This window comes from Rosa rugosa, chromosome 7 (genome assembly GCF_958449725.1).
Source record: "Rosa rugosa chromosome 7, drRosRugo1.1, whole genome shotgun sequence".
Classification (NCBI taxonomy): domain Eukaryota; kingdom Viridiplantae; phylum Streptophyta; class Magnoliopsida; order Rosales; family Rosaceae; genus Rosa; species Rosa rugosa.
In genome coordinates, this window is record NC_084826.1 from 1,866,175 (window position 1) to 1,871,964 (window position 5,790).

The following is a 5,790-nucleotide window of genomic DNA, read 5'->3' on the forward strand; positions in this document are numbered from 1 at the left end:
ACAGGTACAAAAGTCTCCTCATAATCAATCCCATAGCGTTGTGTATATCCTTTGGCAACCAACCTCGCCTTGTATCTATTAATAGTTCCATCTGCATTAAGCTTCACAGTAAATACCCAACGACACCCTACAGTTTTCTTTCCAACCGGCATAGGTACTAGTTCCCATGTTGCATTCTTTTGAAGAGCTTCCAATTCTTCATTCATCGCCTTTGTCCATTTTGAATCAGTCAATGCATCCTGCACGTTACTAGGAATAGATACAGTAGATAATTGATCAACAACATGTGCATGTGACCCAGAAATCCTATGGTTAGACATAAAATTAGCTATAAGGTATTTAGCTTTGGCTTTGATATCTGGTTCATATTGTTTCTTAGGAATTCCCTTGGTAACCCTTTGTGATTTCCTAGGTTCGACACTTTCTAACCCAGAAGATTCATTAAAGTTTAGGGGTACCTGAGGAGGATCATTCTGACCGGGATCTTCAGTTGGTGATGCAGAAGGGGGAATATCTTGTGTGCGAGCTTCAGATACGTCTTGATTTTGATTCAAACTATCCAGAAAAGTCGTCTCTTCTGTCTCGGAATTCACAACACTCTGTTCGCAGTTACATTTTCTGTTTCGGAATTCACAACACTCTGTTCGGCAGTCGCATTTTCTGTTTCGGAATTCGCAACACTTCGTTCGGCAGTCGCATTGTCTATTTCGGAATTCATAATGCTCTGTTCGGCAACTGCATTTTCTGTTTCCAAATTTCTACCCTCAAATGTATCCTCCAAATTTTCCAAGTCTTCAAAGACATCAAAATCAATAATAGAACGAGGATTCCCTTCACAACCTCTCTCCCCCTGAAGGGAAGACTGAGAAGCTCCCCCTGAGTAATAAGGCTCGGATTCACGAAAAGCAACATCAAGAGAGACATGTAAAGTGCCAGTAAGAGGATCATAACATCGATAACCCTTCTGGAAGTCAGCATAACCAACAAATATACACTTACGGGCACGGGGATCAAGCTTGCTGCGTTGAGGCTTGGGAATATGAACGTAAGCTGTGCACCCAAACACCCGGGGCTCCAAATTAGGCATAGAAGGGATGGTCAAAAGTGTATGAAGCTTCTGATGAGGATTTTGAAACTCAATCACCCATGAAGGAGTACGGTTGATAAGATATGCTGCTGATTTCACTGCTTCTCCCCAATAGGACCGAGGTACATTCATTCCAAACAAGGAAGCACGAACAACTTCCATCAACTGCCTGTTCTTCTGTTCTGCTAAACCATTCTGTTGAGGAGTATAAGAATTGGAGGTTTGATGACGAATTCCATGTGACCGGCAAAACTCAATCATAGGGCCATTCACAAACTCTCCACCATTGTCAGACTGAAACACTCTGATGGATTGTTGATACTGAGTTGCCACCATTTTGTGAAATTCGGTAAACATTCCAAATACATCACTCTTATTCTTCAGTAATGACACCCATGTCATGCGAGTGCAATCATCAATAAACGTTACAAAATACCGAGCTCCAGAAAGAGAAGGAATTTTCGCAGGACCCCAGACATCAGAGTGAATCTTCATAAAAGGAACAGGACTTTTATTAAGACTTGGTGAATATGAAATACGGTGACTCTTGGCCAGTTCAAAAATGTCACAGTGGAAATCCAAATCACTAACAACTGAAAACAATTGAGGTTGCAGCTTCTTAAGATAACGAAAGGATAGATGACCTAAACGGCGATGCCATAACCATACAGCTTCCTTCGCATTCTCTACCCCGTTGATCTGATTAGCTTGTCCCAAAAGATGCTTCTGTTTCTTTCCAGTCTCTGTCAGATCCAGATAGTATAATTTCCCCCTTCTAACACCATAACCAAGAATCCGTCGAGTCAGAATGTCCTGAAACACACAGAAAGACGGGAGATTATTTAACCAACAGACAGGAGATTATAGGCTAGTGATGGAACAACTAGGACAGATTCAAGGGTTAAGGTATCAGATAAAGCAATAGAACCTTCTCCGGTGACCGGAGTTGGAGTACCATCCGCAGTAGAGACAACGTCTTGAGGGGAACGTCTAAGGTTTTTCACAAGACTTGGGTCATTGGTCATATGGTCAGATGCACCTGTATCAATTATCCATGTACTATTAAAAGTAACCTTACCCTTCATACCTGACTGCGCTACATTAGCGGAGGCATTGTCTAGGTAAACTTCCTCTGTAGTAGCAACAGCGGCCTTGCCCAGATTCTTTCGCGGTTTCTTGGTGAAGTCCCACCAATCAGGGTAACCAATCACTTCATAGCACCGCTCCTTGCTATGACCTAATTCCCCACAAATAATGCACCTTTTGTTTGCATATGGATTTGGTTTACCCAGAAGACGGCGTGGAGAAGGTCCTGAGAAGCTTGGAGGAGGACCCTGTTTGCGTTGAGCCATAACAAAAAATTCGGTAGTCACCGAATGCCCAATAGCCTGTTTCTCTGATTGCATCATTGAGGAATTCATGATTTTCGCAGGTTTGGATTTTTAAGGGTTTCAAGATGGATATGAATGTTTTGGAAAAGAAATTTTTTTTTTTTTTTTTTTTTTTTTCGAAAAAAGGTAGGGTGATGGTGGTTTGAAATTCAGGATGGTTTGATTTCAATGGTGGTGGTACGCAGCGGTTTGTGGTGTTCTTCAGGATTCAGGATTCAAAGGATGCAGCGCAAGTTCAAAGGATTGAACCTGCTTTGATACCAAGTAGAAAAGAATACTTCAATTCAGGGTTAATTTGATAATTCTATTCATCCCACAATGAGGGTATATACCAAGTAGAAAAGAATACTTCAATTCAGGGTTAATTTGATAATTCTATTCATCCCACAATGAGGGTATATATACAAGTACAAATGAGTAGTCTAACTCTAATAGGAAACAATCTTTCCATAATTACAGGATATCCTAATTAAATAAAATCCTAATAACATGGTTGAGGACGATCATGAATGTTTGGCCATGAAAGGAAAATCGTGTCGGAAAGGGTCCAACAATTAGATCACCACCACTATATATCACCGAAAAGCAACATACCAGTTCATTTTTCACCGTCTCCACGTACTGCCGCGGTCACACTGCCACCACGACCTTATTCAGCAGTGAGCAGTGCATGCAATCACACTGCCACCACCACCATAAGAGTTGGTTGTACTAATGTCATATCCAATAATTTGAAATTTTGAATCATCTTTCATGCATAAAGTATTATTTGCTTATTTAATTTGTAAGGACTAAAGGCCGTAGACTTTTCTTCTCTTTTGACTTTGGACCTAATATAGTAATATATATCTCGTTGCTTTTTATACAGTTTCAATCGAGGAAAAATATGTGGTGCACTGAGAGTCTAAGATTGTGTGGCACTAGTGAAATTTTATGTAGAAGGATTAGAAGATAAGAGAACGTTTGGCTATAAACTCGGTGCTAAACTGAAATTGTGGTGAGGCCGTGAATGTACTACGACAAAAATGGATGCCACTCCTAGTTTGATAACTATCAGACCAAAAAAAAAAAAAAAAAAAAAAATCTTGTTCATTTTTGGATTACTACTATCGAAGTACCCTAGTTGCATGGTTAAGGACACTGAAGGGTTTTCCGACCTTTCCATCAGCAGATTTGAAGTGGTGTCAAACAGGGTCAGGCGTAGATCTCCACCACCGCCACCAAAAGTCAGTCCCCGGCTTAATCAGAAGCGGCCAAAGCTACAGCCGGCGCCACCACCACCTCTTCCCTGAGTGCAGCTAGCAACCCATGCAGCCAAGTAGATCAATGAACTTTAGCAAAGTACTTAAGAGGTTCCCTGCTCCACAAGAACGCCCAGCCGGCATACTCCACTAGGAGTTTGATATTGTGTGTTATTTTGATGGAAGTGCAGTATTGTTATGAATGGAGGAGGCGAGGCGATGCCCAGTTTTGATCCTCTGAGAAGTCCTATAGAAGGCTATCTAGCTTTAAGTTTTTTCCTTTGTAGCCGTACAAATGAGTATCCTTTGAGTTTCTACTTGTATTTCGGTTCCATCTATAGCCTAGTCTGCCTTGCAAGCGGTTTGCCATTTAACACAATTTCAATTACTTGTAGTGCAAAAAATTAGTGTCCTGTTCTAGTATTCTCTTCCCCTGTTTTTTCGACTTTATATAGTATGCAGTATTGAATTGAAGTTGGCTCATATGACCATAGAAATATATCTAGTTTCAGAGTGCAATACCTTCTTTTTCATGAACAATGCATGGGCGGGGGGGTGTTCCACCTAGAGGGAAGCATATTAATTAAGCGGAAGCAAGACTGTCTGCTAGAGTAATGGAAACAACGGTGCCCAAAAACATAATCATCAGAAAGGGCTCCTGAAAAGTGGAACAGAAGGCTGTTACATATGATATATGCTAAATGTGGTTTTATTAATCTTGTACTCACACTACTTTCCTTTTTGTTGGAGAATATATATTGTTACACATCATTTGTAGCACCAAGCTGTTATGGCAAAGGGGAATGTTTGCATATTGATAACCCTGCAAGATAGTGAAGCCCTAATTTTCAATTGGACTCGTTGTACCATCACGACTGGGATTTCTCAAATCTCCAACAAACTAGCATTGAAAGGCAAGAAGAAGGACAAAGTCTAATGATTCAAACACTGTTTATTTGTTTAAGCTGCTGGGCTTTCTTGATTCAAACACTAGGTCTCGAATTTCTGGTTCTTTCTGCGTCTTGAAAATCTTTGTGAAAATTGATATTCAGGCTATGCATAAACTTGCTTAGCACACTAGTTTAGTAGATCAGTCCAAAATATATTCACATTTCATTTTTCTTAGGAAAGGTGAACGTGAGTGAAACCTTTCACGATTCTGTTCTAAATGTCACAATCATGAATAATCTAATTCATAACATATGCTTTCAGGGTACGGTAATCTTATATGCATCCCCTTAACTACTCGCCATAAATACAAATACGGTCTTGTGTGTATATATATGAAACCACAGATATAAAATACACTATAGAGTAAAGATCCAGTAACAACAAAAACCAGAGCAACAGCTAAGAAATTGAAACTGAAATGGGTGTCAAGATAGTTTCATTTTTGTTCATGACTACTTTAGTAGTGTTGATTCTGGAACTAGCAGCTGTATCGGGTTTCAGTGATGGAGACAAGGCTTCTGCAGCAGCTTATCTACATGTGTTGCTGCCCAATAGGTTTCCTACAGGGGCAAGATATCCGCCGCCTGCTCCTATGTTCAATAAACGTCGAAACTTCTGGAGGGATATATATCTCTCCTCCTCCTCCTCCATCATCTTCATTGCCACTGCCAATTTCATCACCTCCACCACCACCACCACCATCGTTCCCGTCTCCATCACCTCCAGCATTACCGTCTCCACCGCTGCCTCAATTGCCGTCTCCATCATCTAATTTAATACCGCCGCCGCCATTTCCATTGTCTCCTTCAACACCACCACCACCACCATGGCACCATCTATGCCAATCTCACCACCATGAATGACAAAGGATCGATGTACGTTTCTATATATTATCTGGTTATGGTATATCCATTTGCTACTTAGTCGTAGAATCAAGACGTGTTTCCTTGTATTATATATTTCACTTTTTAATACGATATGTATCATTTTAGTCCTTTTTGAATCGATCTTGTGATTCCTATACCATTTTTTACAGTAAATTTGAACTAATAGACTAGCAGATATTAGGGCGGCTCCGACATAGTCTATGAATTTGGCACGTTTACTTATTTGGAATGGA